General features: G+C 35.0%; 1 long non-coding RNA gene across 1 annotated transcript; it reads right to left on the minus strand.

Moving 5' to 3' along the window:
* Nucleotides 1-10509: 10509 nt before the first annotated feature.
* LOC128127601 (uncharacterized) lies at nt 10510-12740 on the minus strand. The gene is made up of 2 exons (XR_008225497.1): nt 12493-12740; nt 10510-12390 (listed from the first exon to the last, which is right to left on the minus strand). It is a non-coding gene; the product is annotated as an uncharacterized LOC128127601 (long non-coding RNA).
* Between the last annotated feature and the right edge of the window lie 674 nt (nt 12741-13414).

Genomic DNA, 13414 nt, shown 5'->3' on the forward strand with positions numbered 1-13414 from the left:
ATGTTCTTAGGACCAAAACCCATCATATATCACCAGCATACTTTTAAACTTGTCATTGTGCATATAAATCAACATGTCATTCTTCTATAGAACAAGGAATTCTTGCAGGTTCTTCTTAGATAAACATACTTTACTTCTTCTTGATGAACTTCATGCTTGCTTCCTATACTTTCCATCTTGCTATAAATTAGAAAAAGTTAAGAAGCTTCAAAAGATTTCATTTTCTAATTACTTGATCAAAATTTTCATTGTCGGATAATAAGAGAACTTGTTACCACATTATCTCATCTAACGTCTTAGTCAGTTGTTTACAAGAAAAATTCAAACTACAAGCAACTAGCTTAGTGGTAGCACCATTCTAGTCATATAACATGAATTAGCATTTCTAAAAAGTAAAGCATAGTTCTCAAGATATCATAGGAAGATATTTTTTTAAACATATATCACGTCAATCTACATATGTAGCCCCAACATAACCCTAACTTTCTTAAGGGAACATGCATCCTATTTCTTAATGTTTAAGATTACGAAGGATGATCCAACCTTATTCTTTTAATTTATGGCTCTGATACCAAATTGTAACACTCATACTTTTTAAAACCAAAAGATACAATGGTTGTACAAATATCACGACATATAATCATGATAAAAATACAATTTTATAAGAACCTTTTGAAAAATTATTAGAGTTTATAACGTTTGGTGTTACAACAATAGTATCACAACCATAGGAGTAGAAAAATGATTATACAACCACGAGACTTTCCTAAATCCTCCATAATCCTTTATTAGTAATGCTCTATTAATGCTCTTCTAGCCATTGGCTTCCAAACCTGAGTACACAACACATTTAACCTAATACATAAGTAAAATACTAGTGAGATAATGGGATTAGTCCCCACAAGCTTAATTTGATACGTAGTGTTTGTGATAATCATAACTTAAATAATTCATAAACACGATTGTCAACATAAATTCCTATATTACGCTATCATATGAGGAATCTACACCTCTTGATGGTTATCTACAAACTTATTAATCTATTACATATGTATAATCTATACCCTTAGTTAGTTAACTACTAGCTATATATAGGGCTAGGTTATAATGTGGATGAACAATTATTGTGCAGACGTGTGGACCGTGCTATTTTATGAGAATTAATAAGAAAATAGGTTCTTTAGTAATTTTACTACGTTCAATCTTATACAACTATCGTCATTTTCATGCATTCTCACTAATTCTTATTTATTTTTGTTCATACACATTTTTTTTCCTTCATTTTCATTCTTACAGAATACGTCTCAATAAACATTCTGACAGAACGAGAATAATAAAAAAAAAAGTTTATAATAACCTTATAGACGATTTAATTAGTGAGAATATGTGAGAATGACAAAAATTATGTAATATTGAACGTATTTATATTATTGAACAACATATTTTCTTTGTCATTCTTACAAAATAGAATTGTCCACACGTCCGTACAATAGATGCCAATCCACATTTGAACCTAGCTATATATATATATATATATATATATATATATATATATATATATATATATATATATATATATATATATATATATATATATATATATATGTGTGTGTGTGTGTGTGTGTGTGTGTGTATGTGTGTGTGTGTTTAAATGAAAACACCAAATAAAGTGTAGACATGAAGACATTACTTTTATACTTTTAGGTTTATATTACGTTATGAATCTTGTATATATTTTCTTATATACTTATTCGACAATAAATATATGAATAATGTTACATTAATATTCACAGATAAATTACTAAAAAATAATATATGAATAACCACACTTAGGTATTCAAATTAGAATTTATTACGATATATATATATATATATATATATATATATATATATATATATATATATATATGTGTGTGTGTGTGTGTGTGGAGGGGGGGGGGGGGGGGGGGGGGGGGGTTGGGGGAGTAGGGGGAGGAATTGTAATAAATTCTAATATGAATATTTAAGTGTGGTTATTCTTATATTTATTTGTAGTAATTTCTATGTGAATATTAGTGTAACATTATTCATATATTTATTGTCGAATAAGGATATAAGAAAATATATACAAGATTTATGATGTAATATAAACCTAAAATGAATGTCTTCATGTCTACACTTTATTTGTGGTTTTCATTTAAACACACACACACACACACACACACACACACACACATATATATATATATATATATATATATATATATATATATATATATATATATATATATATATATATATATATATATATATACTAGTAGCGTACCCGCGCGATGCGGTGGCCGCGATTCGTTTCACTCCGGTGATTAGTTTCTGAACGTAGTGTCATTTCGGTGATCGTCAAACTGTTTTCTTTTGATTAGTTTCATTCTGACGATTTGTTCCTTTCAGGGATTAACTGTATCCATAGTAACAATGAACCTGTAATTATATAACCCATAATAACAAAATATACTTGGATTTTGTTACCAATAAAGACAACGTATTTATTTGCTACATATTGTTTTTATCCATAAATATATAGAAATTTGATGGTATTATAGCTAAGGAATTATACATCCATTATTATTACTTACAGTTAAATGTCAATATATTGTTTTTCAACATAAACAAATGAAACGATTATATAAATTTTGGTTAATCACATGTAATTTTAAAATTTTGAAAAGGTTTTGACATTTATAACAAAAAATTATTATTGTTATTTGTATTTTATGATGGCGAAAAACTCATTTATTACATAATCACTTATATGAAACTATACCTAAGTATATGTATCCTTATATCTCCTTTAATTTTTCATATATTTAGTTTATTTGTAATCCATGTTTATATTTCTTTTTGTTTTTTGTGGATTTTAAGCAACAACTTGTAATAAAAATCAATTACTTAATTATGTTTAGCTTTGTCAGCTTTTTCTGTATATGTACAACCATGAATTACCATATGCCTTTTCTTTTGGTCAGAAGTACAACTCATGATTTTTTATATAAAAAATTAAATCATGTATTTCACCCACCAAACCCATTATTTTTTACTTGTTACTTTCACAAGGTGGATACAAGTTCTAGATGTATATGATAAAAATAGAAACAAATCAACCCCAAAATTATAAATAAACTCGAGACAAAGATCAACAGAGAAGGCACTAAAAACAATTTCTCTAATTGTATACCCACCTAGAGATGCAATCTTCCAAATATTATTTAACCAAATACTTTATAATCATAAAAATATGACTTTCCTCTATATTTGGATACATTAGATCACCAATCAAAGATAAGATCAAAGGCTCACATCACGATTAATTTTGTCAACTCCAAAAAAAACAGTTTTCTAGTATAATTAAAGGTATATGCACCCAAATGCAACAAAGGTTGCTACTCTGGATATGAACAGAAAAAAAGCCACAATCTTGAGGTGTTCAACATCATTGTTACATAAAAAATAAAAAGAAGGAAACAAAGTACACAAAAAATAGAAGTTACACCAATGAAAGGTCAAATGTTTGTTACTCGGATAATCTTGAGGTTCGATTGGTCCAATGCACAATCATGCATATGCACACAGTTACACACAGTCAAAACACACATAATAATTATTTAAATCTGAGAAAATGTCACACCCCCAAACCAAGGATGGCGGAAACGTTCGAGGGTGGAGGACTTCATGTAGAGTGTCACATTTTAAGATTCGGCAAGCTCCTGTGTGATGGAAGCTGCACTTAACACACTTCGGGAGAGATCCCTCATATGGTCTGGCCGATGTTTGGGTAGTAGATCCTGTGGCTAGTATCGGGGCATGTGTCGTGACTGCTGTTGCGATGGTGGGGGTGGCCATAGGTTGTTGTCTTTTAATGGATTTTTGAGATTGGTGGCGCTCTTTCATGTTCCAAAACTTTCTCTTCTTGTTCGTAGGTTTGAGACCTGAGGTATTTTTGTTGGCGGACACCCGCTGGTGTTCCTGAATATTACCATTATCTGTATTGTCAGCACCGCTTCCATTTCTGCTGGCATTGTTAGCATTGAACTGTGCCATGACGGCTGCCACGGCTGCCGTGACTGCAGCCTGAAAAGTAGCAGCGTCTATCTGCAGAGTTGGCACCTTGCTAGTTGGTTGGTTCCCCCTTGGTGACGACATGGCTCTGTTTCACGATGAAAAACATATTCGTTAGGGGAAATGATTATCTTAAGTGCATCCTTACAATTTATATTAACGCATATAAATTTTTGCACATTACTGTACTACTCCTAGTGTTTCCGCTAACATTCTTAAATTAGGGTTACAGCAGTGGGTAGGGGTAGGTTTCATACGGGCGTCAAGCTTTACCCATCTTAGAATCATGTGTGTTCAAACACGCTTGGCTGGGGAGTTTTGATGGAATCTGGCGCATTAGTGCTGGTATGATCGCACCCGTGAGTCTATGATGAAGGAACTTCTCAACAAAACGATTAAGGGTGAGATGATAATGAGTTTTTAGAATGGCTATACGTTGTGAGTTTCTAACTAAGCTTTATCTTATATTGATTTGTAACGTAATTTGGTCGTTAAGGGCGTTCTGAAAACAATTCATAACGGGAGTCTTTACATGGTAACCCATGATTTTTTAGTAGTTCTGCACCCAAGTGGTGCCTTATAGTTGACCCAGGCTAGGTCCTTATCATGACCAATTGGAACATGTTCTCGAAGATTTGACCTGCATCCCTATGATGCAGTCCTAATACAGAGTAGAAGTAAGTTCCGGTGGTGATCCTTTGATGTTGGTTGTTTGAAACCGGGTTCCATTGGTTGGTGAATGACATGATCCAACCTTGGAGAGAAGATCAGGAATGATTACGGAGCTAGATTACTCTAGTCTTACAACTTGATTAGAGTGGGTTTTAGGCAGGCTCCTATCGCAGCATGATGGGAGTGTTTGAACAAAAGGGTGACACAGAACTCGGCTGATTGATACGTCATTGATGTTTAAGATGTAACAAATTAGGGAAAATTGACCTTGTAGAGGGTCTTATATCACATCAAAGCAGGAGTGTCTTGGCCACCTAAAGGCCTCACTAAAGGTACCTACAGTACAAGATAGTTTCATAGGAAATACCACATAGGGCATAGATAGGGATAACGATTCCTTTTTAACATGAAATGAAGTAAGGCATTTACTACTGGCGGCGGTCATTTTTCTTGTGATCTCTCAGTTCAGCTAGCTGCCGCTCCATAATAGGCATGTGCCTTTCGTACACCCTCTGGCGTACTCGGAGTTTTATGACATCGGTTCGTGATTCAGCCAGTGCTTGCAGCAAGGTTTCATAGTCTTTCGCAGACTTTTCACGAGTGTGATCAAGGCGATTGGTGCGGATTGTATGTATTCTTGCATTTGCATCAACCTCTGCGATACTATGGAGAGTTGTTCTGCCCCGAATCTCGTCTCAGGCAACTCTACGGACCAGGATTGGAAAAATTCTATCTGCTGGGGTTCCTTCGTTTATGTTGTAGAAGTTTCGATCTCCATCGAATGACATAGGTTGGTCTTGCTCTTCGCTCCAGATTTCCAAGCACTCTACCCAAGGAGGCATCGGGCCTTGAAAAGCCGGTCGAGGATTGGGATTAGGAACACGGCTCATCGAGGATAGGTTCACCATTTCAGGTTCGGAGTCGAAACCGTCAGCAAGGCCTTCAGCTTGGTGACCATCCACAGGGATTGGGTGATCATTCTCTGGCTCCTCTCCGAGCCATTCAGTATTGTTGTGGCTAGGGTAGTACGGGTCGTCGTGGGGATGAAATCCAGCCATGATATCTTCGCGAGAAATGGGGATATAAGAAGTAACTAAGTAGATGTACTAATTAGATAATTATAAGATGATCTTTATCAGGTACTTCAATACACTGTTTAGTGCATACTAGTCATATGTATTTGGGACAGGATAGACCTTCGAATAAGCGACCCTAACTCTAAATCCCCAATCCAACGAGAACAGGAAGTAAAGCAAAGATTCACAGATTCTAAGTCTATGACGTCCTAGCTACATATAATTTTAATGTATCCACTAAGCAATTATTGACCTATTGATAAAAATCTATTTAGTTCTCAGATAAATAATTATAATAACAACAAATACCCCTATGGTATTTCATCGTGGTAGTGTTGGTAAGTTTTTAGACTTGTTGCCATATCACAACCATTCTTGGGCATGTGCTAATCACTCCTCGGACGAGCATAGTTGATCAGGCTATGCCAATCCCAAGACTGACCATACATCCCCGAGCTTACCTGTGATATCCAACAATCATTACTTTTGTTTTGTTCTAGAACGACGTGACCCTAGTATGTATGCATGCGTGTATACTTTAAATAAGAAACTACTTATTTCTAAAAGTATAGTTGTTTTGAAAACATAAAATCAGAGACTCTAGTCCCAATGCATTTATAGTTTGTATATCTTAGGTGGTTCGATATACTGAGTTCACTATAAACAATGCTCTGATACCAATCTGTCACACCCCCAAACCAAGGATGGCGGAAACGTTCGAGGGTGGAGGACTTCATGTAGAGTATCACAACAACGAGTATAATAGTGCTCAAAGTAAATACAACCATCATAAATATAACTGAAAAAGTTACACCAAAGTATATGTTTACATGATTCGAATCAATTACATTATGAAACAAAATGATCTATTTGACGATTTATCGTCCCATCCTCAAAACGTTGTTGGTTTCCTGTTTTCACTGAATTCCTGAGAATACAAGTAGTTTTGAAAAGTGTCAACACAAAGGTTGGTGAGTTCATAAGAGATTTTATTGGAGAAATAGACCGTTTTCCTTGTAAAAATGATATGATATGTATTCAGAAAATCCGATATTTTCTTTATAAAGTTTATGTAATGTAGTCTCATAACCGACGACCAAAATGTATAAGTAACCTTTCTTATTAAAGGAAAATAAAATGTGCTTAAATTGACATAAACGCACTTGAATTAAATGATGTTCCCGCAAATTCTTATGTTTGTTAATACTTAATGTATATGTAGTCCTAAGTCTCAGGACCGAGAAAATAACAAGTATCGTCTATACTTAAAGTTATAAATGTGGTTTCAAATGATGTGTAGTCATAAGTACCAAAAACCGAATGTAGACAGTAATATCGGTACTTATTGAGATAAAAGTGATTTTAAAATCGACATAAAACCCATTAAAGTTTATAAAAATCCCGTAAACTTTATGTATTGTTATATCCTTATGTGAGCCGCTATAATCATACTTAAGACTAAATGAACCTGCCACGACGTTTCTCAGACGTCGAAAAACTGAAATGACAATTATCACCCGTAGACCTGCAGGTCCAACTGTAGCTAGCAGCAAGGTGTGGGGTGTCAAACCCAATATAGATCTATATACAATTATCACGTTCTCCCTCCGGGAGACTCTGATTATAACGTACAGGATTTTATATTTCGCACTCGGACGTACGGAAAGAGAATGTCTCACAATCTAGGTTAACAAGTTTACAAGCTGTATGCGGGAGTGTAAAACCTTTCTGTATGAATGTACCCTTTTCGTACGTGTGTGTTATGTGATGTATCGAAAACTATACCTATTATAGTTTTATCCAAAACGTTTGTAATATATAAGAACTCTTTTATGAAAAAGCGTTAGGATTATGAAATCCATTAAACTATGCTTATTATAGTTTAAATATATATACATGTTCTAAATGAATGAATAATCTTATCATGAATGACTTATTTTCAGTTTATGATGATAAAATTTACAACGTATCACATTCAATACTTAGAACTTGACCTTATACACTTTGCTCAACATAATACAAAGTGTTGTAAAAATTACAAGCTGTTAACAAATTTTCAGCCTTTCTACACTGTTTTTGAAAATTCATAGAAAAATCATACGAAGTCGAAAACTAAATCCGTAAATTCTGGGAGTTCCCAAAATGTGTCTAGTTTACTCATAATTTTTATCATGATTTTTAATGACCTGTAACTTAGGTGAAAAAGTCCATAATCACAGACTGGTCCGGATTGGTGTTTGAAATGATAGGCAGTTTTGTAAAATTCGCCATAAATTGTAGAAAAATCGTATGGGGATGTGCAAGTAGCCATTTTAAAGCTAAGAAGTGGACCTTCATGCACCTAAAACAGTTTTGAAAACTAAAATGTTTAAGATGTCCAAAACAGTCCGTGAATGGAGTCCAACATTTCTGATGAAAGCTGTTAGAAAATTTTAGTTATGTTCTTGGTGTTTTAACTTGTATTCCCCCCCCCCCCCCCCCTAAAAACTTAAGAAAACATGAAAAAGTAGGGGTATGAAATCACCTTGTGTGATTTCAGTAGATAAGTGTTGAAGAAGAGAAGTGTTCAACCCAAGAACACTTGAAGAATCGCTTGAAGATTCGAAGCTCTAACACAAATATAATGGAGTTTGTGTAAGATATCCATGATTTGAGTGGAAATGATTGAGATAATCATAAAGGAAATGGATTATGCTTACCAAATGTGGAGCAAAACTCAAGATCAGCCCTTGAATCTCAGATTTCTAGAGAGAGAAAGTGAGAGAGAAAAAGTTGGAGTTCAATCTTGGTGTAATTTGAGAGTGTTTGAAGAGAATGAGGAGAGAGGTTGTAAGATCAGCCCTTAGATTGTGGGGGTTACTTGTGAAAGGGAGTAAAAGGTACAAGGTATGGTGGGGAGGAGTGTGGGTTGTCATGGAGTGGGTGTGGGGGTTGCTTGCGTCATAAACTAAAGTAAGGTCAACACTCTTCTTTTGTACTTTACCAACTCTTATTTGGATAAGATTTTACCCTTAAAATATGATTAAATCATTAATTTAGGGGTCTTATATTTTAAAATAAAGTTTTGGGTGAAAATCCCATGTTAATATAATTAAAAACGGGTTTAAAACGCAAAATTACGCGAAAACGGGGTGAAAAATGAGTTTTCCAGCGAGATTCTTCGGACCTAGGCCGAGGTTCGGTCCCTAGGCCGAAGTTCGGTCAGGTAGTGCACGGTTCGGACGCGATAGGCTGAGTCTGGAGGCGGGACGCGAAGCGGAGGCTCGGTCCGATGAGAAACAGTCCGAAGCGAAGGCGAGAAGCGACGTTAGGAGGTTCGGTCCGAAGGGGAGCCAGAACCGAAGGAACTGTTGTGAACAGTAATGAACAGTAACTTCGGTTCGGACCTTCCTTCTATGCGAGGCTCGGTTCGGACCTTCCTTCTATGCGCGATTCGGCTCGGATGAATAGTGATCTCGGTTCGGTTCATGAACAGTACTCTCGGTTCGGTTCATGAATAGTACTCTCGGTTCGGTTTATGAACAGTACTCTCGGTTCGGTTGATGAACAGTACTCTCGGTTCGGTTGATGAATAGTACTTTCGGTTCGGAGGGTTTGTTTCCTTAAGTCCGTTTTTCGCGTAGACTTCCGATTTTGGGCTATTTTTCGCCAAATTCGAGGGTCGGGATGCCCCGAGTGATTATAGAAAGTTGGGAGAGATTTCGAGAGAGATTTGAGAGAGATTCCTCGTTCTCAGAGAGATTTGGGAGAGATTTGACATACTTGGAGAGATTTCACATACAAAGAGATATGTGGGAGGGATTTCACATACTTAGAGAGATTTGGGAGAGATTGACATACTTGGAGAGATTTCACATACAAAGAGATATGTGGGAGAGATTTCACATACTTAGAGAGATTTGGGAGAGATTTGACATACTTGGAGAGATTTCACATACAAAGAGATATGTGGGAGAGATTTCACATACTTAGAGAGATTTGGGAGAGATTTGACATACTTGGAGAGATTTCACATACAAAGAGATATGTGGGAGAGATTTCACATACTTAGAGAGATTTGGGAGAGATTTGACATACTTGGAGAGATTTCACATACAAAGAGATATGTGGGAGAGATTTCACATACTTAGAGAGATTTGGGAGAGATTTGACATACTTGGAGAGATTTCACATACAAAGAGATATGTGCGAGAGATTTCACATACTTAGAGAGATTTGAGAGATTTGACATACTTGGAGAGATTTCACATACAAAGAGATATGTGGGAGAGATTTCACATACTTAGAGAGATTTGGGAGAGATTTGACATAAGAAGAGATAGAGTGAAAACGATTGAGAGAGGTTTCATTGGTGACCTTTTTGAGTGTTCGGCTTTGTAATGCAGGGTCCGTAAACCCCGTTAAGCCTTGTTTAAGGATCTTGCATACTCCCGATGAGTATGCACATTGTTTTATCAGTTTGGCTCGCCATGTACCACTGTTTTAGGTTAAGGAGATCTAGATGTACGCACTTTTCGATTTACGATCTCTCATTAGAATTGAGAGATGTTTAGAAATTACATAACGTAAACTCTAATACTCATGGCAAATTGAGTTGACCGGTTTGACTTGTTGACTTTAGTTGACTTTGACTTGACTGAAAATTGACGGTTGTCACAGAAAAAAAAACATAATTTCATATTTCTAGATTCATATATTTTCATTTGAATAGCGTATCAGTTCCCCACAAACAATCACATACATACATAGTCACACAAATTCCTAGAGTCTAATTTAAGAAGTTACACTTTCAACAAAATGAAACCATTACAAAATCAATCTATAAAACATAATTTCATATTTCTTTCAAATTTTCCCAAATGAAACCATTACAAAATCAATCTATAAAACATAACAATCTTTCTTTTATCGCCATTTTTGCTTATAATAAACCATTCTTCTTGAAAAGAAAATTAAATTCAACAAAAAGTTGTAAAGATGATGAAACATGGATCCAAGATCTAGACTCACAAAGTTGCCCAAAAGGATTTGCAGTTTGCAACAGAGGGTAAGAATATGGTCAAACAATCCATAAATTTTTTTTATGAGCAAAATGAAAACATATCACCGAAAGATTGAGACACGTTAAGATCAAAAATCAACATATGAAGATGCACCAGTTGTCTCAGACGATCACCAACACCAAACTACCAAAATTAAATCACCTAATTTGACAAAATAAATTAGGGCTTCAAGAAAATATAACATTTTTAACCAAAAAACCTTCATATAATCAAACAATGGTATAGTTCCTTTTGATCATTAATACCAAAATAAACATGAAATCAGTACATTTAGCAAAATATGAACATTTTTTGAACATGAATCACAAAATAGAGGAACAAACCCATTTCCTTTCAAGCCTTCACCCTTTTCCTTCAAGCCTTCCTGATTGATACAGATTGTGTCGAACTTAAATTGACGACACAAAACCTTTTCACAAAAACAAAAATTAACAATCAAAAAGGGGAAAAAAAAATTAAAACCAGAAGTTTGAGGTTTACCTCATCCAAATAAGCTTTAAATTCAAATAAGTGGCTGAGAGAGGGCGGTATAGGGATATGGCTGTAAAAATGATTACCGTATGGGACAAATGATTACCGTATGGGTTTACACACATAGAGTAAAAGAGAGGATACAGAGAAATATGCCTTCATCATACCTTTTCCTTTTGAATCAAATCATAATTTACTCCATTTCCTACATGATTAGTATAACCAAACATTAAAACATTTATTTAGTAGTTAATGAAAGTAAGATCAAAGAAAATATGTGTGTGTTTGGATCTTGATGCTCTTCCCAAAAACCCACACAAACTTCATTAGAGAAACTACAAAACCACAAAAAAATTTGTTCACACACATAAATTACTTTTGGAGTACCTGATGGCGAAATTCTAGCATCGAGAGCGTATGGGGGTGGCTGTAAACGACGGTTACAGAGGTGTGTATGTGTCTGGAGAAGAAAACACATCCATAAAAACACATACATTAAACATCATCATCATGTTGAATCTTACTGTATCATTCTATTTGAGGCTGTACATCGTTTCTTTGTTTAAATCCAAAAACTCCAAAATCGTTGACGATGTTGACGATGATAAATGATGGTGACTAAGGGCATGGAAAACCCTATCAAACCGTGCCTGGGTCAAAAATATTACCTGGAGTAGTAGAGCAATAAAAACAATTTGCTGATATATCTACAACAACTAAAATCCGAGCATGCTTATGTTACAAAATAAACAAAAAAAATCAGAAACAAAATTGAGCATATTTTTAAAAACGGGAGAGATAAACAAAATCTTGAAGCTCTAACATTTGATGTGTCACATCTAACAACTCCAGATCTGGGCGTTTTGATTTTCGATTCCAACTGAGGATGCGAACATATAAGAAGTAAGAATAAGTAGTCGATTGATGCAGTTGTGTGTAACCGTTGTTGGGGTGCAAGATATCTCTAAATCCACCATAACCGTTGCATAGGTGGGGTGGTTTTAGATGATAACCTGAACGATTCGAGATAATCAGTGTTTTTAAAGAGAGAGAGAGAGAGAGAGAGAGAGAGAGAGAGAGAGACGCGTAAAGGAAATCAATAAGAGGATTCTTACCTGAATCGAACCCTCCAAGAACCATACATGACCAATGAACCAAGGATCTGATGGTGGTCCAACAGAGGATGTAGTGAAGGGGAGATGATAGCGGCTAGGGTTTTTTCTAGGAAAAATGGCTTGACCTGATGTTGAATGGAGCAAGCGAGAAAGAGAAAGAAATGCCTTTTTGGTTCCTGAAAATTTGATTTCAAAAAGATTTAAATTGCCCGCCTTGGAGATGTGAAGAAGGTGGGGGTAGGATGAGTTGTTTGTATCTTCTGTGTCATCTTTTAAGATGAATACAATTTACTTCATTTGGTTATAACCATTTCACCAGGATTAGGATTAGAAGAATCATCACCATCCATTTGAGATCCAATGGTCCGTAATTGCTCTCCTTGTATTTTAAGATAGATGTCTTAAAATTGGTGGGGCCTACACTTATAAACTCTTTATAAGATGGTATATATATATATATATATATATATATATATACATATATATATATATATATATATATATATATATATATATATATATATATATATATATATATATATATATAGGGTGAGGTAAAATAGAAAACCATAATTAACAAGGAACCAAGGAACCAATCGTGAGCGACGGAAATCATAATGATCAACAGTAAATTACACGAATGGTCCCTATGGTTTAGGGTAATTCCCGTGTTTGGTCCCTAACTTATTTTTTTAGCTCGGAATGTCCCTATTGTTCGTGTTTGTTACGCGTTTGGTCCCTGTCTTACTTAAAAAAACTATTTTGCCCTTGATTTTTTTAATCTATTTAAATAAACACACATCCAATCCCACCTTCCCCACGTTTCCTTATCTAACCCACCATTTTTTTCTATTAAAAATAATGGTATTTTTAGGTAAGATAGGGACCAAACGCGTAACAAAAACAAACAGTAGGGACCTAA

This window comes from Lactuca sativa, chromosome 8 (genome assembly GCF_002870075.4).
Source record: "Lactuca sativa cultivar Salinas chromosome 8, Lsat_Salinas_v11, whole genome shotgun sequence".
NCBI lineage: Eukaryota > Viridiplantae > Streptophyta > Magnoliopsida > Asterales > Asteraceae > Lactuca > Lactuca sativa.